The sequence below is a fragment of the Mytilus californianus genome, unplaced genomic scaffold (assembly GCF_021869535.1).
Source record: "Mytilus californianus isolate M0D057914Y unplaced genomic scaffold, xbMytCali1.0.p SCAF_10, whole genome shotgun sequence".
Taxonomy (NCBI): domain Eukaryota; kingdom Metazoa; phylum Mollusca; class Bivalvia; order Mytilida; family Mytilidae; genus Mytilus; species Mytilus californianus.
The window spans coordinates 24,202,526-24,227,073 of NW_026262582.1; the positions used below are offsets into that span (position 1 = coordinate 24,202,526).

The 24,548-nt window shown below is 32.8% G+C and overlaps 1 protein-coding gene across 17 annotated transcripts in view; it reads left to right on the forward strand.

Moving 5' to 3' along the window:
* The first annotated feature begins 25 nt into the window (after positions 1-25).
* Positions 26-24,548, forward strand: part of LOC127717804 (inositol-trisphosphate 3-kinase homolog) — a 96,799-nt gene continuing 72,276 nt past the window's right edge. For 2 of the 17 annotated variants that reach the window (XR_007989397.1, XR_007989409.1), the window contains exons 1-5: positions 26-120; positions 21,995-22,404; positions 22,884-23,215; positions 23,426-23,797; positions 24,300-24,383. The gene's annotated coding sequence lies outside the window, so the exon portion shown is untranslated. The other 15 variants (XR_007989385.1, XR_007989387.1, XR_007989390.1 and 12 more) reach the window with 15 other exon arrangements.

Below are 24,548 nucleotides of genomic sequence, written 5' to 3' on the forward strand. Positions count from 1 at the left end.
AAATTACTTTTACGACTCCCATAGTTTGGTCGTACGAATTTCCACAAGTAACGAAAGAAACACAAACATTGTCAATACACAAAACTGCAACGATTAAGAAGATTTCACACAGTAGTCAATGTTAGTTTAATTGTTAGCTTTGATTTTTTTATCAGTAATTTTATTTTATTTCAGCCTTCCTTCCATATCATGTCAAAAACCATTTTTAATAATGAGTTGTCTCCCTGTGACCACAAGTTTTACAAAGTATGGAAAATTCAAGACTTTACCAGCCATCTATAGACATTTTCATTAAGATATGCATGAACTGTTAGGGATTTCAAATTCTAATGGTCCTTATTATATTTTTTTTTGATTTTTGCGTGTCAATGGTCCGCAAATTGTCAAAAAATTTCAAAAAGACCTAAGAGCTACGGTTCCGCAGCTAATTTGTTCCTAGTCCAAAAAATTATGTCATAATTTATGATGTCTTGAAAGTGACAGGCTATTTTAATTCTTTGCTGTGACGCCTTCCTACAACGTCACATCAAAGAATGAAATTAGCCTTTCAAGACGTCTTAATTATTTGGACAAATTTGTTCCTTCAAACTTCACAGTACCAAAATTGCATAGAGTACTCAATTATCACCTATTTTGCCAAAAAAAAAGCAGTGGAAATCTTACAGGACTGAGGTTTTTTGATTCAGCCATGCTGGATCTATGTGATCACTCTGGTTTAGGAGATGGTGCAGAATACTAAGTTGAAGACATATCATGAAACTAATGATGTGTTTTTATGACTTGCAGAAAATTTCTACACCATTTTAATCATCAACTGCAAATTTTTGACATGTTTTTTGCTCTTAAATTAAGAAAAGATTGGTCGAACAACCCTTTTATTTTAGATATACATTGGCATATAGTTCCTTTGTAAATCAAAATTTATAATGACTTACCATATATGAATTAATTTGAAAAAGTATTTGTACATCAATTGAATCAGTTGATAAGGATTTTGAAAGTATTATATTAGTACCTTATTTTTATTATGCTTGTATAAGTTGATGTTCAATGAAATGTAGGTCAACATGTGTATTTTAATATATCTTAAGTTGATTCCCACATTTTTTTGAAATGGTATTACTCCAATTCTTTCCAAAGGCAAGTAAGAGTCAGTATGAGTATCAACTGTCATGATTTTCAAATAATATTACAATCAAAGGTGTAAGTATTAATTGGAAACGACCCCAGGCTTAATTAACCACAGTTAATATCTCATGACCCCTTACATATTAAATAGACACAATTTATTACACACCTAACTGAATACACAAATTCTTGACCTCAATAGTAATCCTAAAAATGTATTATTCATTTTAATCTACACTACACTAAAATATTCTGTTAATTTTGCTAGCTAGCTGAATGATTAATCAGATGTGGGTTTTTTTTTCAAAGAAAAGACAAAAAATATGTATAAAAAATGCAAGCAATTTTATTTCACTTGTATAATCAGTGTCATTATCATCCGACACAAGTCAATAATCAAGTTCTAATTAATTTGTTACAATTATCAGAAATTTTATTGAAATAATATACAAAATTGCATAACTCTTACCCGAGCATTTTCTGAAATAAAATTTATTTGTTTGTTCTACATTTATATCCCATTATATTGCTATTTAACAGTAATTGGAAATATCTCATCATTAGGTATTTGTACATTTAAATTTGAATACAGGAAATGTATTTTTTCTTAATGAAGAATGAACACCAATTTAGATAAAAAATAGTTATTCTTTTTTATAATTTTTGCTGTTGAGAAACTGCATTTCTAAGGCCTCTTTCTAAAAATTATTAAGCCAGTTATTATTAATGGCATATAAAAAAATATATTACTTATTTTACGATTTCCCTTTACATTCTTGTAAAAAAAAATCTGACAGAGTCTAAAATTGAAATATCTATATATATATATATATCAATATTTGCATTAATATTGTGAAATTCCCTACCTTTGGACAATAACATAGAAATTTTACAGTAAGATTGGAAATAAAAAGATAACAAAATATTGAAAAAAGTATGGTCAGAAAGAATATCAGACTAGCTATAAATATGGCTGGATCAAAGAATCGACGATGCTTTGACTTAAGAGACTTAACAATTCCTTTTTTTCTGTCAATAATTTGCTATTATGACGTCTTTCAACAAATGAGTACTCAAAATATTTTGCAAGTACATAATCTTTAAGGTGCAATAAAATCAAATTCAATTCATCCAACTCTTCAAATCAGCACAGAAACAGAAAAAACGACTACTATTTCATTTTAAACAAGAAAGTAATAAAATCGATTGAGTTGATCAACTATGGCACGATCGTATTGATTGAATACGATGGTGCCCGTAAGTAAATTGAAGTAATATAATCTATTGAGTTGATCAACTGTGGCACTATAGTATCAATTGAATAGGATATATACGACCGTGCCCCTAGTAAATTGAAGTAATAGAATTAATTGAGTTGATCAACTGTGGCACTATAGTATCAATTGAATAGGATATATACGACCATGCCCCTAGTAAACTGAAGTAATAGAATTGATTGAATTTTAAAACACTATGTAACTATTTGTAAGGAATTGATTGAGTAGATGAATAGACATGATAGAGTTGAATACAAATTGTAGCAATTACCCCACAAAAATAGATTTGTCCTACAATGTTACTCAATTGACTAGGATAGACTATAGAATAGATAATGTTTTCGATAAAGAGTCTATTCAATCGATTGACGAATACTGTACATGTGTCCATGCATGGCAGTTCAAGTTAACCATGTATACAGTGGATTTCCATGTGTCAGAGGCTAGTGATATTGCTTCCTCATACCCACAAAGAAACATGTATACAGTAAACATGATGTTGTACTGTTACACCATTGGTTAGGGAATGGTTGGCACCTTCAAACTAGTTTAACCATGCCATATTCTGTATGTACCTGTCCTGAGCCTGTAATTCAGTGGTTGTTGTTTGTTGCTGTGTAAATAGAAATAAGACGATGTGGTATGAGACATGAGTTCCAATGAGACAACTCTCCATCCAACATGTCCAAGTCACAATGTGTAAAAAGTAAACAATTATAGGTCAAGGTAAGCTGTAAGGCCGTGTTTGTTTTTTTTGTTCATTATTTTGTACATAAATTAATTAGGCTGTTAGTTTTCTAGTTTGAATTGTTCTACATTTAATTGTCATTTTGGGGCCTTTTATAGCTGACTATGTGGTGTGGGCTTTGCTCATTGTTGAAGGCAGTAGGGTGACCTATAGTTGTTAATTTCTGTGTTATTTGGTCTCTTCTGGAGAGTTGTCTCATTGGCAATCATACCACATTTTCTTATTTTTATATAATAAATAGAATATATCTTCTATATATATGTCTTCTGATGTCTTCTGATAAAGGGACAGAAAATTAAAATCTAATATTTACCCATGCATTTGTATAACAATTTACCATTGAAATAATGACATCTTCAAATAGAATTTATTAATTTAAAGCAACTTTTATCAAAAATAATTAATTTGCAGTCGTTCAAACTCAACAGTATTCCCTAGTATTAAATCTTTCCTTTGAATAAATTGTTCACAAATTATTTTCTAATTATCTGTTTTATGAGTTTGACAAAATTTAGCCAAAAGCCTTAGGGGACTTCTTAATTATGTCTGCAAAATTTTAGATTGCACTTCAAAAATTTCATTACAAAATTTAAAGGGAGATAACAACATTAAGACTGGCAAGAAAAAAATTAAATATCTATCAATTAAAAAATAAAAAAGCATTGCAAGCTTCAAACACAAGGCTATCTTTGAACCACATGATAGTGATGCTTTCAATTTAATACCATTTTATTTTTACAGATTGCAGTTACTTCATGTGCTACCCAGGCCTAAAACTATTAAATAAGTGATTGTTTTAATTTTCTCCACATATACTGTGGGTCCATTTATTTTTGTGGGTACCAATTTTCGTGGATTGAAGAAAACTTGCATTTTCGTGGATATTTAATTTTGTTGTTTTGGCAAAGTCTGCATACATTCCTTTAGAAAATTTGTAATTCGTTGAACATTCAAATTTGTGGTTCACCTGTACCCATGAAATCCATGAAAATTGGTATCCAACGAATATTAATGAATCCACAGTATACTGGATAGCTCTCTCCATGGTTTAAGACTCAAACAAACAGACTGAGACAGGGGTTATTGACCTTTCCAACCTTTTTTTGTGGAAGGGGGGGGGGACGGACAATTGTATGTATGTTGTAGGACTGACAGTTTTAATCATTTGAGCTTTGTCAGACCTATAGAAATCTACCTTATGCAAATGAATATCAATGCATCTTATAACCTATTTCTGGTAGAAAAATCTCTATGGAAAGTCTGTAACTGTTTAAAAATGAACTGTTATAAGAAAATCTACAAAACAGACCAGAATTCATCATTTCTTCGTTTTTGAATGTTCCAAAATCAATAAAAGTCTTATAAAATAACATGTACATGTATACGTGCACTTGCATAAGGTTGATTTCTATTCAAGCCAGCTCATGTAATGATTTTTTTACTTTTTCTCATTTTTAAGATGACATAAACATGATAAATATTCATTACTTTATTTTTTAAACAAATCAATTTTGATTTATTTACATAAACTGCAGTTTAGTATTTACTGCTGTTAATGCACATGGTGAACAAGTACAATTTCATCAAGTACAGATTTTATTAGCACCAAGCATACCAAGTAATACTAATAAATGTTTATAGCAATATAGTTAATGATTTACATAGCAATAATATATAAATGTCACATAGAAAGGAGTGACAGTGGATATAATACACTCAACAAGAAAAGAAACATACAACTTGACCTCCATTAATTTCTTTGGAGTTAAAACTTCTATTGCATATAACTTTCTAAAATATGATTGTAATGACCATGATCACTAATGAGTCAAAATTTTGACACAACATTTCAGAGGTCATAAACACCAAATTTTGTGAAAATGAGACTTTTCCTAATTTTTGATTTTTTATTTATCAAAAGACACATTTTTAACCAAAAAACAAAAAAAAAATTTGCCAAATTTGTGAAAAATAAAGTCAAGTGTATCTTTTTCGCCTGAAAACAACCAACATGACTTTGATTTTCAGGTTTTTAATCGAATTCTTGTCTGATGACCAAATTGAAAATGACTTATCTCAGACTTTTGATTTTTGACTTTTTGTCGAGCCTTCGACTTTTGTCGAAAAAGCGAGACATAGCGATCCTACATTCCGTCGGCGTCGTAGTCGGCGGCATCCACAAATATTCACTCTGTGGTTAAAAGTTTTTGAAATTTTAATAACTTTCTTAAACTATCCTGGATTTCTACCAAACTTGGAAAGAAGCTTATTTATGATCATAAGATAATATTCAAAAGTAAATTTTGTAAAAAAAAAATTCCATTTTTTCCGTATTATACTTATAAATGGACTTAGTTTTTCTGCCAGTTAACATTACATTCACTCTGTGGTTAAAGTTTTTAAAATTTTAACAACTTTCTTAAACTATCTTGGATTTGTACCAAACTTGGACAGAAGCTTGTTTATGATTAAAAGCTAGTATCTAGAAGGAAATTTTGTTAAAATTTTGTTCCATTTTTTCCGTATTTTACTTATAGATGGACTTAGTTTTTCTTCCAGTTAACATTACATACAGTCTGCAGTTTAAGTTTATAAATCATTTATTAGATTCATAAACTATCCTGGATTTTTACCAAACTTGGACAGAAGATACTTACAATCAAAAGATAGAATAGAGAGGAATATTTTTATTAATTTTTTTCCTCATTTTTGTTGAGCCTGCGATTAACAGCAAAAGTAGGCGAGACACTGGGTTCCGTGGAACCCTTACAAATTTTTTTTTAGAAATCTCCATTGTAATATTCTATTTTGAATTGTTTGACATTCTGTTATCCCCATTTTTCATGTTTATAGCTTACTATACTGTACATGCTGTCTCGTTTGCTCATTGTTGAATGTCTTATGATGACCAGTTGTTGTCGACACCTTTGTCCTTTTGGTAATTGTTGGATAGTTGTGTCTCATTGGCCATCATGCCACATCTTCTCATTTTTATGATAAAACAAAATTTATATGAATAATGTTCTAGTTGACCTACTTTTGACTTTATTATGTTTTAGAAAATTTTATTTTATTTATTTATTCTGTTTTATTAAAAGTTTTCTTCTTAAACTGACAATTAGCTACAATTTAGATCCTATATTCTATCGGCGGCATCAACATTTAGGTTCAGTCTGCGGTTAAAAGTTTTTTCGGACATCAATAACTTTGTCAAACCTACATGGAATTTTCTGAAAGGAGTAGGTCCAGTAAGACCCCTTTTTGGCCCCAAAATATAGCAGTTTTACAAAATTGTTTAAATGTAAACTTTAAGTTATTTATTGGTAAGAAGAATGCTTCTGCTACATAAATATGGGCTGTTTTTGACAATACAATTCACATATTATATCGGGTACTAGCATCCTTTAGTCAGGCTAAATTACTGAAATCTTCACAATTTTAGCATTTTAGTTAAATTTTAGACGTTTTCCGTCTAAAATGAAAGTGGCCGCATTTGTGTTCATTCTAAATATTGAAATGTAAGTTGTATTTGATGAAAATACATAACATATATAAAGGTTGAGGATGAACACGGATGCGGCCACTTTCATTTTTGACAAAAACCATCTGAAAAGTGACATTTTTGGCATATTTGATATATTTTTCATATATAAGCTTGAATCGGAGCGTTTTTAATGACTAAATCAGTTAAAATCTTTCACATAAACTAATAGAATCAACTGAAATAGACACTTAAGTGTTCAAAAAGTGTCCAAAATATTTCGTCATATGAACCTGAAATTTGAGGCCAAAATCTGCCCTTACCGGACCTACTCCTTTGGACAGAAGCTTGTTTATGACCTAAATACAGTATCTAGAGCTAAATTTTGAAAATATTTATTTTCATTTTTCAATATTTTACTAATAAATGGACTAATTTTTTCAACATTTGTATAAGGGGAATATTGAAATAATATTTTTCTATAAGCAGTCAGTTCGGTATAATTTTTGTCAAAATAAGCTCCAAAACATTGCTGACATATTTTTAGATTGCAAGTCAAAAAATTCAATCTCATTTCAATCTGTATTCATGTGACCTTCAATTTAACCCTTTGATGGAGATGGGTTGCACATGAGCGCAGCATGTTTAGTGATTGATGAAGAAATTTATGTCAACATTGAAAGTGAAACAAGGACAAACAATGAAGGAAGAACCATTTCTTGACTGATTCAGCAAAATGATGATTTACACACATTATTACTCTACGACATGAAATGAAACAGACCTGACATAGAAACATATAGTCATTAGTGGATAATTGGAGACAATGGTTTCCATCACTTATTAAACTGATTGACATAAATTGTAAAGGTATATATACATGTATCGATATATATGAATAGTGACATTAATCAAAATGCAATAATCAAAACTAATTGTTCAAATTTTGTTGGTTCAGTATAGATGAATTCGAAGGTGTGACATATTTTATGTCACCATCTTTCAACCTTTTGTATTTGTTTTATTTTGGTCATATTGCTATATATATATATATATATATATATGGGAACTATTTGACACCTATTGTTATGTGTTATAACCGTAAATTGACTGATGTGATCGAATCTTATAACATCTTTCTGGGATATAGTGTTACTAATGTTGGTCACAGAGTAGATAGAAATCACCTTGCCAATCTATCTGGGATATAGTGTTACTAATGTTGGTCACAAAGTAGATAGAAATCACCTTGCCCATCTATCTGGGATATAGTGTTACTAATGTTGGGTCACAGAGTAGATAGAAATCACCTTGCCCATCTATCTGGGATATAGTGTTACTAATGTTGGGTCACAGAGTAGATAGAAATCACCTTGCCCATCTATCTGGGATATAGTGTTACTAATGTTGGTCACAGAGTAGATAGAAATCACCTTGCCCATCTATCTGGGATATAGTGTTACTAATGTTGGGTCACAGAGTAGATAGAAATCATCTTGCCCATCTATCTGGAATGTAGTGTTACTAATGTTGGTCACAGAGTAGATAGTATACAGAAATCACCTTGTCCATCTATCTGGGATATAGTGTTACAAATGTTGGTCACAGAGTAGATAGAAATCACCTTGCCCATCTATCTGGGATATAGTGTTACTTATGTTGGTCACAGAGTAGATAGAAATCACCTTGCCCATCTATCTGGAATGTAGTGTTACTAATGTTGGTCACAGAGTAGATAGTATACAGAAATCACCTTGTCCATTTATCTGGAATATAGTGTTACTAATGTCGGTCACAGAGTAGATAGTATACAGAAATCACCTTGCCCATCTATCTGGGATATAGTGTTACTAATGTTGGTCACAGAGTAGATAGTATACAGAAATCACCTTGTCCATCTATCTGGACTACTCCTTATTAGAGTTATTGCCCTTTAATGATGATTTTTACCATTTTTTTTGTGTTTTGCCTTATATGATAAAAATTATGATAGATAGATAGACACTCTTTATAGGAGTGCTTGCCTTTAAATGAGGATTTTTTTCTTACCCTATTTTGTGTTTTGAGCAAAAACTAAAGAAGATAGAGAGAAACTAAACAGACTAAATGATCAGCAATACAAGATCAACAAAACAGAGATTTTTGTCATGAATTCTATTCTCGTCTACAATATTGGAGAGTGTCCTTTGTTGAATATATGCACATAGACCAAGGTGAGCGTCACAGGCTCTTTAGAGCCTCTAGTTAAATTTACCTTGGAGATGCATATTTTTGTCATACTTTTTTTTTGTATATATCTTATTATATTTTGGTTGAATTGCTGATTATAAAAAAAGAATTGGACAGCTTTTGTTCTGTGTTTTAACCAGTGAAGTGACTCATGTGAATCTTCGTTTATTGTACACCTTTTGTTCTGTGTTTTAACCAGTGAAGTGACATGTGTGAATCTTTGTCACAAAACAAATGCAGTGGTCTATTTTTTTCCTTATCAAGTTGGCACTTCATGTGTTTGACTGATTTTAAATGAGTTTTTTCTTCTTTTTTAGCTCACCTGGCCCGAAGGGCCAAGTGAGCTTTTCTCATCACTTGGCGTCCGTCGTCCGGCGTCGGCGTTAACTTTTTACATTTTGAACTTCTTCTAGAGAACCACTGAATGGAATGAAACCAAACATGGCATGAATGTTCCTTAAAGTGTTGTTACTTTGTAGCTGATCCATCATCCAAGATGGCTGCCAGCGGGGGACTTAGTTTAACATAGGATCCTATGGGAAATACATACAAATGTCTTCTTTTAGAGAACCACTGAACATGCTGAATGGAATGAAACCAAACATGGCATGAATGTTCCTTATGAGGTGCTGACCAAGTGTTGTTACTTTGAAGCCGATCCATAATCCAAGATGGCCGCCAGCGGGGGACTTAGTTTAACATGGGACCCTAATGGAAATACATACAAATGTCTTCTTTTAGAGAACCACTGAATGAAATGAGACTAAACATGGCATGAATGTTCCTTATGAGGTGCTGACCAAGTGTTGTTACTATGAAGCTGATCCATAATCCAAGATGGCTGCCAGCAGGGGACTTAGTTTAACATTGGACCATATGGGAAATACATACAAATGTCTTCTTTTAGAGAACCACTGAATGGAATGAAACCAAACATGGTATGAATGTTCCTTATGAGGTGCTGACCGAGTGTTGTTACTTTGAAGCCGATCCATAATCCAAGATGGCCGCCAGCGGGGGACTTAGTTTAACATGGGACCCTAATGGAAATACATACAAATGTCTTCTTTTAGAGAACCACTGAATGGAATGAAACCAAACATGGCATGAATATTCCTTATGAGGTGCTGACCAAGTGTTGTTACTTTGAAGCTGATCCATCATCCAAGATGGCAGCCAGCGGGGGACTTAGTTTAACATAGGACCCTATTGGAAATACATACAAATGTCTTCTTTTAGAGAACCACTGAATGCAATGAAACCAAACATGGCATGAATGTTCCTTATGAGGTGCTGACCAAGTGTTGTTTCTATGAAGCCGATCCATAATCTAAGATGGCCGCCAGCGGAGGACTTTAAGTTTAACATAGGACCCTATGAGAAATACGTACAAATGTTTTCTTTTAGAGAACCATTGAATGGAATGAAACCAAACATGGCATGCATGTTCCTTATGAGGTGCTGACCAAGTGTTGTTACTATGAAGCCGATCCATAATCTAAGATGGTCGCCAGCGGAGGACTTTAAGTTTAACATAGGACCCTATTGGAAATACATACAAATGTCTTCTTTTAGAGAACCACTGAATGCAATGAAACCAAACATAGCATGAATGTTCCTTATGAGGTGCTGACCAAGTGTTGTTACTATGAAGCCGATCCATAATCTAAGATGGCCGCCAGCGGAGGACTTTAAGTTTAACATAGGACCCTATGAGAAATACGTACAAATGTTTTCTTTTAGAGAACCATTGAATGGAATGAAACCAAACATGGCATGCATGTTCCTTTTGAGGTGCTGACCAAGTGTTGTTACTTTGAAGCTGTCATCCTTCATCCATGATGGCTGCCAGATGGGGACAATGTTTAACAAAGGACCCTATGGACAATACATACAAATGTCTTCTTTAGAGAACCACATACTGAATGGATTGAAACCAAACATGGCATGAATGTTCCTTATGAGGTGCTGACTAAGTTTTGTTACTTTGAAGCTAATCCTTCATCCATGATGGCCGCCAATGGGGGACTTCCTTTAACATAAGACCCTATGGGAAATACATACAAATGCTTCTTCTAGAGGTGCACTGAATGGAATGAAACCAAAACATGGCATTAATGTTTCTTATGAGGTGCTGATTAAGTGTTGCTACTTTGTTGCTGATTTACTGTTCAAGATGGCCACCAGGATTTTTATTAAATTACAGGACCAATATTAAACCAAATTTGGCCTCACTCATTATTAGGGTATCTGTTATGATTTTAATCTATTTTTACATGATTTCCAAAACCAAAGTAGAATCAGGTGAGCGACACAGGCTCTTGAGAGCCTCTAGTTTAATATGTGAAAGTATTTGTTTACAATTATAGACTGTTGTTTGTCTTTTCCCTCGTGTTTTGTTTTTTTGCCATGATCATGGTGATTGTGTTAATCCCTCTTCAACTTATTAGGGTTGGTTCTCTCTTTGGTCATTTGGTATCTTGAAATGCTTAAATTTCAGTTTTTCTCTTTCCTCTTTCAGAAAAATGTAAAGTGTAACCTGAAAATGTTGTTGCTTAAATTCCTTAATTATCTATCAGGTTGTATGTTTTATGTTCCATGATTAGTAGTTAGGTTGTAAACAAAAAAGGATCTTTATGTTAAATCTATGGATCAGGATGTGGTTTACAGAATAGAGAATGAAGGGCAAAAAGTAGAGAAAAGGGATAGAGAGAAAAATAAATACAGTATAGAGAAAAGAAAGGCCAAATATGAAAGAATATAGAAAAAGGGGCAAAAAATAAAGAATAGAGTAAAATAGGCCAAAATAGTAAAAGAATATTAGGTAATAATGGGCAAATAGTGGAGAAAAAGAGGACCCAAAAATGAAGAATAGAAAAAATAGACCCAAAAATAAAAGAATAGAGAATAATGCAGTGCTTAAATAATAAGAAAGAAGAATTATGGATAAAAACTTACGGTAATAAGAAAAATGGCCTCATGATATAGTTAATACATGTAACAGAATAGAGAATGGAAACAGAGAATGTGTCAAAGATACATGTACAACAACCCAACCAAAGAGCAGAAAATGTAAGCGTTATTTCATTCCACGTGTACTTATTCCGGGTAACTGTTTTTCACTAGAGAAAATTGGATGTAAATATTGTGAAAGCGTCGATCTTGATAACGTTGTTTTGTTTATATTAGACCGGTTATTGTTTACATAAACTTATGGGTTTAAAATTAAAATAATTTTCAAGAAACCATGGCAGTTTAATTAATCTGAATCAATCTATCGTTTTATGATATATAGATATTGACAAAGAAGATATGATTTTATCTCAAAGTCTACCAAAACGCAAATGCACAGAAAAACTTTGGCAATATGAATATTACAATTAGTGACAATTTAAAAGCATATGATTTTATGGATTTGCATAGAAAATAATTCGTAAATAAAGCATTATTGTGTTATCACGTGTTCAAAATGAGTACTAAAACACTTCATCAATGTATGGATCTAAAACACTAGTGTCATAAATCCCAGTTCAAAATAACTAGTACAATCATTCCTGGTACAAAATCAGCAGTGTAATCATTCCTGATTCAAAATCCCTATAGTGTAATCATTCCTGGTTCAAAAGCACTAACTAGTGTAATCATTCCTGGTTCAAAAGCACAAGTGTAATCATTCCTGGTTCAAAAACACTTGTGTGAACATTCCTTGGATGAAACACACTAGTTTACTTTGCCAATTTTTTAAAATAAATCAACCATGCAAGTTTTAGTTAATTCAAATACACTCCCCCCCCCCCCCCCCCCCCCAAAAAAAAAAAATTCAAAATTACCAAGCTCCTTTCTTTATATATTTCCTCTTCAAAAAACTCTCATATGATGAGTGATGGATATTTTACACTGGAACTGTATTAAAAAACCTAGTGATTTTTTGTTGGTGGATAAGAAACACTAGGAATTTTCATCCTACGGATAAAGTACACTGGCGGAATCAAACCACTGTTACAAAAACAGGCCACAAACATGACAAATGGTTCTTCAACGCAGCGAGAAAATCTCGTACTCTGAGGTTGGCTTCAGCTGGCCCTGAAACAATATTGTATACTAGTTCAGCAAAATGGAAGCCACACTAAACTCCGAAACATATAATCATGATGAACCACATTTTAAAAAACACACAAGACTAACAAAGACTAGAGGTTCCAGACTTGGAACAGGCGCTAAAATGTGGCGGTGTTAAACATAAATTGTGAGATCTCAACTTTGTGTTGAGTGCAGAGATGTTATGTAATTAGATTGAAATTGCTTTTAAAGGATTGTATGAAATCCATGATCCATGAAAATATATTTTTTTAGCTCACCCAACCCTGTTTTGGTCTTATGATATAGATGAGAGAGAAACTATGATAATACCAAAATGATCTACAGGACAAGATCTACAAATTTTTCAACCTGGCCGATATCATAGGTTAACCATTGTTAACTGCTTATCCCGAGATATTGCCACTAAATGACAACTGCTTATCCCGAGATATTGCCACTAAATGACAATTTTTATCAATTTTTTTTCATTTTTTGGCAAAAAAAATGTTGATATAGAAAAATGTAACCATTAAGAGTGATCGATCAACAGGACAAGATATACAAACCTAATCTGCCAAAATTGTCAGTTCATTCCTTACATGAGTTATTACCCTTTAATGATGATTTTCACCCATTTTTGCATATTTGGCAAAAACAATAGTAGAAAAATTGTAAATAGCTAAAACAATCAGCAAGATAAAATCTGTAAATAACCAACATTACTACTAAACTTCTGACCTTATTTATGACAGAAGCTTACATAGAACATACAGTATACATGGCATGTTACAAAGATAAGGGGATAATAACCTATTATTAACCTCGTAATAATATGTTATTATCCCTTATCTTTGTCCATATTAAAGTTAATAGTGGAATTTTGTCAACATGATTTTCATTATTTTTATTCTTCAGGCAACTCAGTGGTTATATCTGGAACTATCTGGTATTTGATGTATGAATTATTAATGAAAATTATTTCACCACGGCTATCTACCTTCATTTGTTAATATTATTATATCTGATATATACAGGGAAAATATGTGCTAATTCCAATCTCAAACAGAATGTTTTATTTTTCTGACGTGTTTTGGTACTTAAATGCTTATACATCCTTGGCTTTGAACATTACTTATGAAGGTTATTCTAGAAAAGGGCTTCGGATGCAGAAAATTTATTAACTACAAATATATTATTTTCAATTTTTTACTTAAAAAAATTATTTCAATCCAGAATTATTTTTTCTTCAGACATGCAACCTAGTGGCTATTTTTGGAATTATCTGGTACATGTTCATAAAAAATGAATTATTAATGAAAATGATTTCCCCCCGAGGGATTTCTACTTCCGTGTTATTAATATAGCAGATCACGATCAAGATGGATAAAATATGTACCTCTGATCTCAAACAGATTGTTTTTTTTTCTGACGTGTTTTGGTACTTGAACGCTAAATACATTCTTTGCTTTGAGCGTTCCTGATGAAGGCAAATCCAGAAAAGGGGGGGGGGGGGCGGGGGGGGGGGGGGCTTCAGAGGTAGAACATTTATAAACTATTATTTTCAATTTTTTAATTAAACAAATTATTTCAATCAATTTCGGGCAACTGAGTGGTTATCATTGGAAATTATTTGGTATTTAATATATGAATTATTAATGAAAATTATCTCACCAGAGGGCGTTTTACTTCCCAGTGTAATTAATTTAGCAGATCAAGGTTTGGAAAATATGTACCTCTGATCTCAGACAGATAATTTGTTTCATTTACTTGAAAAATAATTTCAGTCCAGAATGATTTTGACAATAATTTTTTCTTGTATTTGACTACCACGTTGGCAGCCCAGTTTAAGTGACTTGATAAAGGGCAAAGGTTTTTATCAAATTAATTTGGAAAAAAAAGATGATCAATAAAATTGAAAATGGAAACGCGGAACGTGTCAAAGAGACAACAACTCGACTAAAGAGCAGAAGTAAATTTAGTGTAAGAAGACAATCATGTTTAACCCCTCCCCCTTTATTCTACACTGTATATATCTGTTAGCTGTTACTGAGTGTTTCCCCATAATGATGTACTCTATTGATATAGTGACAAAGCAGGGTACCATATGTAATTCACAGCTAACAGACAAAAAGACTGATGGTTGACAATATTCTTTGTCTTTTTCAGTGAAAGAATTTTAATACTAGAATATTAATTCCCCTCAAACTAGTTCTAGAGGCTGTCTTAAGGTTGTAATGTAGTGGTATATGAGTTTCTGCTCTGTGTTGTAGGTCTCTTGTCAAAGACTTAAGATGATAAACAGCAATAAAATCACTGTTATTTTATGTTTTGGTTTTGTCAAGTGTGTTTGTGGATATTGTTTCATAAATGTATCAATACACAGTGAATGATTTGACGAAAATATTTATAATGGTACAATGACAGTGTGTCAGAAGTTTGGAGTTAATTAACATGATTAAGTCATGAACTTTATAAAAATGTAACAGGATAACAGAAATCTTTTGATTTTAATGTAGGTGGGTTACTGTATTAGTATTGACACATATCATTTACCTCATTTCAATTTTTGGTTGCTGTGTTGGATAGAAAACAATCGTATGCAAATGAATATCAATCATTGTCAATACATCTGTTAACCTAATGGGGATGAAAAAATCTTTAACTGAAAATTGAGTAAATATAGGAATCCTTCAAAACAGACCAAAATTAATCTTTTATTTCATATTTTAATGTACCAAAATCAATCAAAGTCATATACGTGTACAGGTATATGAGCATTTGCATAAGGTTGATTTCTATCCAACGTAGCGCATATCTAGAAGTGTAAATATAATGGTTGAGTGATGCTCTGGCATTATTAGAAATCTTTTAATGCTAATGATGCTGTACATAGAATATTCCTGTTTAAATGGATGATCTCAATGATTATCAACAAAGCAACACCTCTAATGACAACAATATGAATGAAGTAGGTTTTTAAACATGACATATATATATATCCCTGAAGGAGAGAAAAATGTTTTTGAATAATTTTGATATTTAAATTTGACACCTTACATGTCTTATGTTCATAGTCATGAGTGAAACTAAATCTTATTCATATAGTTATTGTGTAAACAAATTCTAGGGTGGATTTCAATTTTTTAAAAGGTCAGTCATATGATGATTATTTGACCATGACATTTAAAGACCTTAATGTCAGTTTTGATCTTTATGCCTAAAATTGTAAGTTTTTTATATTTAGTTTTTTTTTATTCACAAAATAAGAATTTATCTTGCCTGATATTTGTGGGCCTAGATGGTGTTTATAGTAAAGAGAAAACAAAAAAATAATTGGAACCAGGGACAGAGGTGCTTTAAGGGACTGGGGAGAACACTGAAAAAAATATATCTCAGAGGCTCTACTGTCTTAAAGTGCAATATGTAAACCTTTAAGGAGAAGAAAATTAAAATGGTGGGTGATGCATGTATGCATAGCAAGTGAGTCCGCTTATAAATACCCTGTCAATACTTCCGTTCTCACTCTTTTGAAATTCATGTGATTCCCTTAATTGTTTTCACTTGATATGTACATGTATATATATAGAAGTTATGAAAACCTTTAAACTGCCTGCTCAATTTATTGTCTAATGAAATAACAATTTTGTTTCTGTCATCAAATACAATTGTTGTTAGGATTGAAGAGATATTAATTTATGCCACATTTCACAAAATTTTCATTTTGAATTATTTTTATTAGATATGTTAGAATTATTGTATTCTGTATTCTACAATGTCATGGTTAGAGAAGTAATTTATTTTCATCAATCCTCTAAAAGAATATAGCCTTTGCACTTTTAAACAACATGAATACATTAGAAGACTAGCAAAGTGTTCCTTGATAGTTTGTGCATTGGAAGTTATTAAAACAATCCTATAGATTTTATTATTAAAAATAAGTAGGAAACAAAAATTGTATTTTGGTATAGCACTGTTTGGTTATCTTGAAGTTATACAAACCAAAAATACAACATCCGTGTTCTTTGTGATTGATAATTAGAAGTGACAATATTGTTATACCTTGACTTTTAAGTTTACATACTACTTGTATGTCCAAAGTTTGCTAATATTTCATACAAGCTAACATCTTCCAATAAAATTATCACCAATAACAAAAAGGTCAATAATTTGAAACTATACATCATTAATTTACAATGGATTATAATGCTCAAAGGTCAATCCAGCTTCCTTGTTGGGCAAACATTGACTGCTTCTTAATGTAACCCCAATGATCTTTTATGTCTTCAATTTGTGGGAAAGTTTGCCATGTGTCACCTTTTAAAACTTTGGAAGTGGAAGATCTTCTTGCAATGATAATTTCAAAGACTGAGGAGATTTGCCGTAAAACTGTTTTGTTGGTATTTATCCAAAATAATATGAGGTATATAATGTTAAAATGAATCAGTCAGTTATGAATTGATTAGCTATTTAGGCTTTTAAAAACAAGTTGCTTTCTTTAAAAAAAGAAAAGCAATACGTGAACCTAAGACCGCTGACTGGTCACCAAAAGATTGTTGCTGAATTTTTGTTTGCTTTTGAATTGAAATAATTGACTGTGAATAGAAGGAGATAATGTCATCATGAAGTTAAACTACCTGTATTAAAAATATGTAATAGAGTGTAGTAGTCACCGTCATTCTTGCACAAGTCAGTTGAAAGCAATGTTGGATAGGTGTGAATAGAAAAGTGTATATACAGCTACTATTTGAATATACACTTTAAAGCTTGACTATTCATTTATTACTTGTACATCATTTTTTTATAATCCAATTGCAAATCCCAGTTTCTACAAACCGGATGTATAATGCAAATTGCACAAACCAATCGCAATATAAATTTAAGCACTCAGTTTGCTTTATAATCTGGATGCATTTATTTTATCTCTCACATCTTTATATTTTGTTTCCTGCATGGTTGCCGTCATATTCTCAACTCATTATTGAAGTTGTCTGTACTCATGGTAGATGTTGTACAGATAAATTTAAAGTCCATTTTCCATGTGAAGTGAAACCCTGTGGCATGCAACTTATAAGAAGGTTTCGTATATTTTTTTTGAGAGTAACACACCAGCTTCATTTGGACCTCTTATATAGAGACTTATTTTGGTCTCATAAAACATCTCAAATTTTAAGGATTACCTGATTTTACTTAAATCAATCCAAATATTTTACAGGGAAACTTGGTTTTGAAAAATATCTTATTTTCAGAAGTTTTATGAATACCTGAACATACTCTCAAAAGAACCAATTTATATAAAAAGACATGTAGATATAAAAAAATACCAGGATTAACATGTTGTACGCCAGATGCGAGTTAGGTCTACAAAGAATCATCAGTGACGCTCTAATAAAAATAGTTAAAAAGGCAAAATAAAGTACGAAGCTAAGTAATCAATTCCTTGGGTAGAAAATCCTTGGCATTTCGAAAATGTCAAAGTTTATAAAAGGACAGTGACTCAAAAAAGAAAACAAAAGAGAAACAGCTAGAGGTCAGAATACTGTAAGCAATGATGACTGTGCTTGAAAGTCACATGGCAAGCTCTTATTGCCGTGTCCTGAATTTAGATAAGAAAAGCAAAAAATTTGAGTGTGAAATTAATATTTATGCAAGAACGTGGTATTTTTGCGCAAGAAATATTAAATAGAAATTAAAGCATACACACTTTATACTCTGGATAAGAATACGCATTTGCGTCATCACATATATTAATCTAATTGTTGAATTCGGATGTTAAACTACCTACCTCAAGTGTTTTGACTCCGGATTCATTGACATTTTATCCAGAATTTTTGTGAACGCAAACCAAACAGGGTGATGTATAATGTGAATGAATCAAGACATGTAGGATAGCTGACCAACACAATGAATACAATTTTCAAAACCGTACCATAGTACAAATATTTAGATGCTACAAGGTTGAACTAATAAAAGAAATAAAAATTAACATTATGATAGTAATTAAATTTTTTTATGATTATTGTAAAATATTAATTATGTTTTTTATACGACCGCAAAAAAATTTTGTGGTTGTATATTGGTATGACGTTGGCGTTGTTGTCGTCATCATGGTCGTCGTCGTCCGAAGACACATTGGTTTTCGCACTCTAACTTTAGTTTAATTGAATGGATCTATATGAAATTTTACCATAAGGCTCAATACCACAAAAGGAAGGTTGGGATTGATTTTGGGGGTTATGGTACCAACATTTAAGGAATTAGGGGCCAAAAAGGGGCCAAAAATAAGCATTTTTGTAACTTCCAGACATAACTTGTGTGTTAGTGTATGGATCTCTCTGACATTGTACCACAAGGTTCCATATCACAAAGGGAGTGCTGGGATTGATTTTGGGGTTAATTGCCTCAAAATTATAGGAATTAGGGGCCAAAAAGGGGCAAAGAACAAGCATTTTTCTAGTTTCATGACAATAACTTGTGTGTAAGTGTATGGATCTTTATGAAATTGTACTACAAGGTTCCATATCACAAAGGGAAAGCTGGGTTTGAGTTTGGGGGTAATTGCCTTAAAAGTTGAGGAATTTGGGGCCAAAATGGGGCCAAAAAACAAGCATTTTTCTAGTTTCCAGACAATAACTTGTGTTCAAGTGTGTGGATCTCTCTGAAATTGTACTGAAAGGTACCATATCACAAAGGGAATGCTGGGATTGATTTTGGGGGTGATGAATCATAAGGGGGTTCAAAAAATTGGGGGGGGGGGGGGGGGGGTTTCCTTTTTTTCTTCTTTAAAATTTTCCATTTTAAATTGGTTATTTCTGATTTATATATAAAAGCAAATAATAATGATATATTTTTAATAGGTAAATTAAAAAATTTTAAGTTCTTAGACCACATTCATTCTGTGTCAGAAACCTATGCTGTGTCAAATATATAATCACAATCCAAATTCAGTGCTGTATCAAGCTTGAATGTTGTGTCCATACTTGCCCCAATTCAGGGTTCGACCTCTGCGGTCGTATCAAGCTGCGCCCAGCGGAGCATTTTATTGTGAGATGCAAGGATTAAAATCCTTGTGAATTGAAACCACGCAAGTATTTTTTCATTCACGACTGTTTAAAATTTAGATATTTAGCTAACGTTGGGTACGCATCCCTGCTCTTTGGTGCTCATACGTTACATATAGTTTTCATAAATGTAATGACTGATCAAACCTGTGAGACATAATGCACGTATACATTATAATTTTAATTATATTCTATCTCATTTTTACCTTAACAATGAATATTCTCTTAGTCTGGTAGTATCTATTAATGAAATTAGATATTTGTTTACGGAAAAATCCTTTTGTTTGATTATCTTTCTGCTTTCCGACCACTGTACATGTGTTTCCGACCTTAGATAAATATTTTAACAGAAATATCGTTTTCTTAATTTTCTTCATTCTTCCCGACATTTTCTCATGCTATGATTGAAATACTAAATATCAAATTATAAACGTTCAGAAATTATCAGTTTATTCTGGGCCAGGGTCATTGTATATCAATAAACTATTCCCAGGTTTATTAAATACAACACACACAACGTGTAGAGGGACCGTCTCAAAGCATGAATTATATAATTCCGTTATCATTATACTTGATACTTAATACACATTCACATGATTAAAAACATATATGTTTGTCAAAAGGCAAATAGGTTCTAACATTTAAATGATTTTTAGAATGCAACCTAGTCTTTATCGTTTTACTTTCAAATCTACAAATGAACCGTTTGTTGGATTGTTGAAATATACAATGTCACGTTGTACTATCCATAGAGGGACCGTATCAAAGACATAAATAACTACCTATATACAGATGGAAAATTTTCGAGACATTCTGAGAATCGTGATTCCGAGGATATCGAGTGGCCCATAGACACTTCCAAGACTCGCCAATATATAAGCATGAACCCCTCAGGGGGTTTCAAGGAAAAAACTTCTTTAATGCTGAAAAAGGAAGAAATTTTAATTTTTTTCTTCCAAGTGGGAGACTTGACTCCCTTTTAGTAGTTTTAACCTTCCTGATTTGACCTCCATGCCAGGAGGTTGATGTCCCTGTCCGTTGATTTGACCATCCTGTTAATAGAATCAACCACCCCATCAGACAATTTGACATCCATGCCAAGAGGTTGATGTCCCTGTCAGTTGATTTGACCATCCTGTTAGTAGAATTGACTGCCCCGTCAGAAGATTTGACCTCCATGCCGGGAGGTTGATTTCCCTGTCAGTTGATTTGACCATCCTGTTAATAGAATTGACCGCCCCACCAGAAGATTTGACCTCCATGCCAGGAGGTTGATGTCCCTGTCTGTTGATTTGACCATCCTGTTAGTAGAATTGACCACCCCGACAGAAGATTTGACCTTCATGATAGGAGGTTGATGTCCCTGTCAGTTGATTTGATCATCATGTTAGTCACTATATTGACCCTCCTTCAGAAGATTTGACCTCCATGCCAGGAGGTTAATGTCCCTGCCTGTGGATTTGACCATTATGTTATTAGAATTGACCGCCCCTCTCAGAAGAATTGACCACCCGGTCAGAAGAGTTGACCGCCCCGTCAGAAGATTTGACTTCCATGCCAGGAGGCTGATGTCCCTGTCGGTTTATTTGACCATCCTGCATAAGTAGAATTGGCTGCCCCATCAGAAGAATTAACCGCCCTGTCAGAAGAATTGACCACCCCATCAGATGATTTGACTTACATGCCAGAAGATTGATGTCCCTGTCAGTTGATTAAACCTATCAGAAGATTTGAACTCTATGTCAGGAGATCCCCCCCCCCCCCCCCCCCCACACACACACACATTGAGAGATAATACAACTAACTTACTTCAATGTACCAATAGTATTGTGGGACTGGGTATCCTTTTGTGAGTTCACTCACAGTTCTAGTTAAAAACTTCTAAACTTTGCTATGACAAGGAGTTTATAGTGCCCTTAAATTAAAAACAGAACTTGGTAAAGATTGAGACTTCTTTCAAAGAACTAATATTACTTTTATATCTTCTTTTCAGAATGAATTTTATGGAAGATAAACAGCCTTTAGGTATGTACATGTAGTTAAGGAGGATAGATAAACAGCCTTTAGGTATGTATTTGTAGTTAAGGGGGATGGATAAACAGCCTTTATGTATGTATTTGTAGTTCAGGAGGATGGATAAACAGCCTTTTGGTATGTATTTGTAGTTAAGGAGGATAGATAAACAGCCTTTAGGTATGTATTTGTAGTTAAGGAGGGAAGATAAACAGCCTTTAGGTATGTATTTGTAGTAAAGGAGGATGGATAAACAGCCTTTAGGTATGTATTTGTAGTTAAGGGGGGAAGATAAACAGCCTTTATGTATGTATTTGTAGTTAAGGGGTATAGATAAACAGGCTTTAGTTATGTATTTGTAGTTAAGGAGGATAGATAAACAGCCTTTAGGTATGTATTTGTAGTTAAGGAGGATGGATAAACAGTCTGAAGGTATGTATTTGTAGTTAAGGATGGATAAACAGCCTTTAGGTATGTATTTGTAGTTAAGGATGGATAAACAGCCTTTAAGTATGTATTTGTAGTTAAGGGGGATGGATAAACAGCCTTTAGGTATGTAATTGTAGTTAAGGATGGATAAACAGCCTGTAGGTATGTATTTGTAGTTAAGGATGGATAGACAGCCTTTAGGTATGTATTTGTAGTTAAGGATGGATAAACAGCCTTTAAGTATGTATTTGTAGTTAAGGGGGATGGATAAACAGCCTTTAGGTATGTAATTGTAGTTAAGGATGGATAAACAGCCTTTAGGTATGTATTTGTAGTTAAGGATGGATAAACAGCCTCTAGGTATGTATTTGTAGTTAAGGATGGATAAACAACCTTTAGATATGTATTTGTAGTTAAGAAGGATAGATAAACAGCCTTAGGTATGTATTTGTAGTTAAGGGGGATAGATAAACAGCCTTAGGTATATATTTGTAGTAAAGGAAGATAGATAAACAGCCTTTAGGTATGTATTTGTAGTTTAAGGGGATGGGTAAACAGCCTTTAGGTATGTTTTTGTAGTTATGGAGGATAGATAAACAGCCTTTAGGTATGTATTTGTAGTTAAGGATGGATAAACAGCCTTTAGGTATGTATTTGTTGTTCAGGAGGATGGATAAACAGCCTTTATGTATGTATTTGTAGTTAAGGAGGATTGATAAACAGCCTTTAGGTATGTATTTGTAGTTAAGGGGGATAGATAAACAGCCTTTAGGTATGTATTTGTAGTTCAGGAGGATAGATAAATAGCCTTTAGGTATGTATTTGTAGTTAAGGAGGATTGATAAACAGCCTTTAGATATATATTTGTAGTTAAGGAGGATAGATAAACAGCCTTAGGTATGTATTTGTAGTAAGGGAGGATAGATAAACAGACTGTAGGTATGTATTTGTAGTTAAGGATGGATAGATAAACAGCCTTTAGGTATGTATTTGTAGTTAAGGATGGATAAACAGCCTTTAGGTATGTATTTGTAGTTCAGGAGGATAGATAAACAGCCTTTAGGTATGTATTTGTAGTTAAGGAGGATTGATAAACAGCCTCTAGGTATGTATTTGTAGTTAAGGAGGATTGATAAATAGACTGTAGGTATGTATTTGTAGTTATGGAGGATAGATAAACAGCCTTTAGGTATGTATTTGTAGTTAAGGATGGATAAACAGCCTTTAGGTATGTATTTGTAGTTCAGGAGGATGGATAAACAGCCTTTTGGTATGTATTTGTAGTTAAGGAGGATTGATAAACAGCCTTTAGGTATGTATTTGTAGTTAAGGAGGATAGATAAACAGCCTTTAGGTATGTATTTGTAGTTAAGGAGGATAGATAATCAGCCTTTAGGTATGTATTTGTAGTTAAGTATTGAAGATAAACAGCCTTTAGGTATGTATTTGTAGTTAAGGAGGGAAGATAAACAGCCTTTAGGTATGTATTTGTAGTTAAGGAGGATAGATAAACAGCCTTTAAGTATGTATTTGTAGTTAAGTATTGAAGATAAACAGCCTTTAGGTATGTATTTGTAGTTAAGGAGGGAAGATAAACAGCCTTTAGGTATGTATTTGTAGTTAAGGAGGATAGATAAACAGCCTTTAGGTATGTATTTGTAGTTAAGGAGGGAAGATAAACAGCCTTTAGGTATGTATTTGTAGTTAAAGAGGGAAGATAAACAGCCTTAGGTATGTATTTGTAGTTATGGAGGATGGATAAACAGCTTTTAGGTATGTATTTGTAGTTAAAGAGGGAAGATAAACAGCCTTAGGTATGTATTTGTAGTTATGGAGGATGGATAAACAGCCTTTAGGTATGTATTTGTAGTTAAGGGGGATGGATAAACAGCCTTTAGGTATGTATTTGTAGTTAAGGAGGATGGATAAACAGCCTTTAGGTATGTATTTGTAGTTAAGGAGGATGGATAAACAGCTTTTAGGTATGTATTTGTAGTTAAGGAGGATGGATAAACAGCCTTTAGGTATGTATTTGTAGTTAAGGAGGATGGATAAACAGCCTTTAGGTATGTATTTGTAGTTAAGGAGGATAGATAAACAGCCTT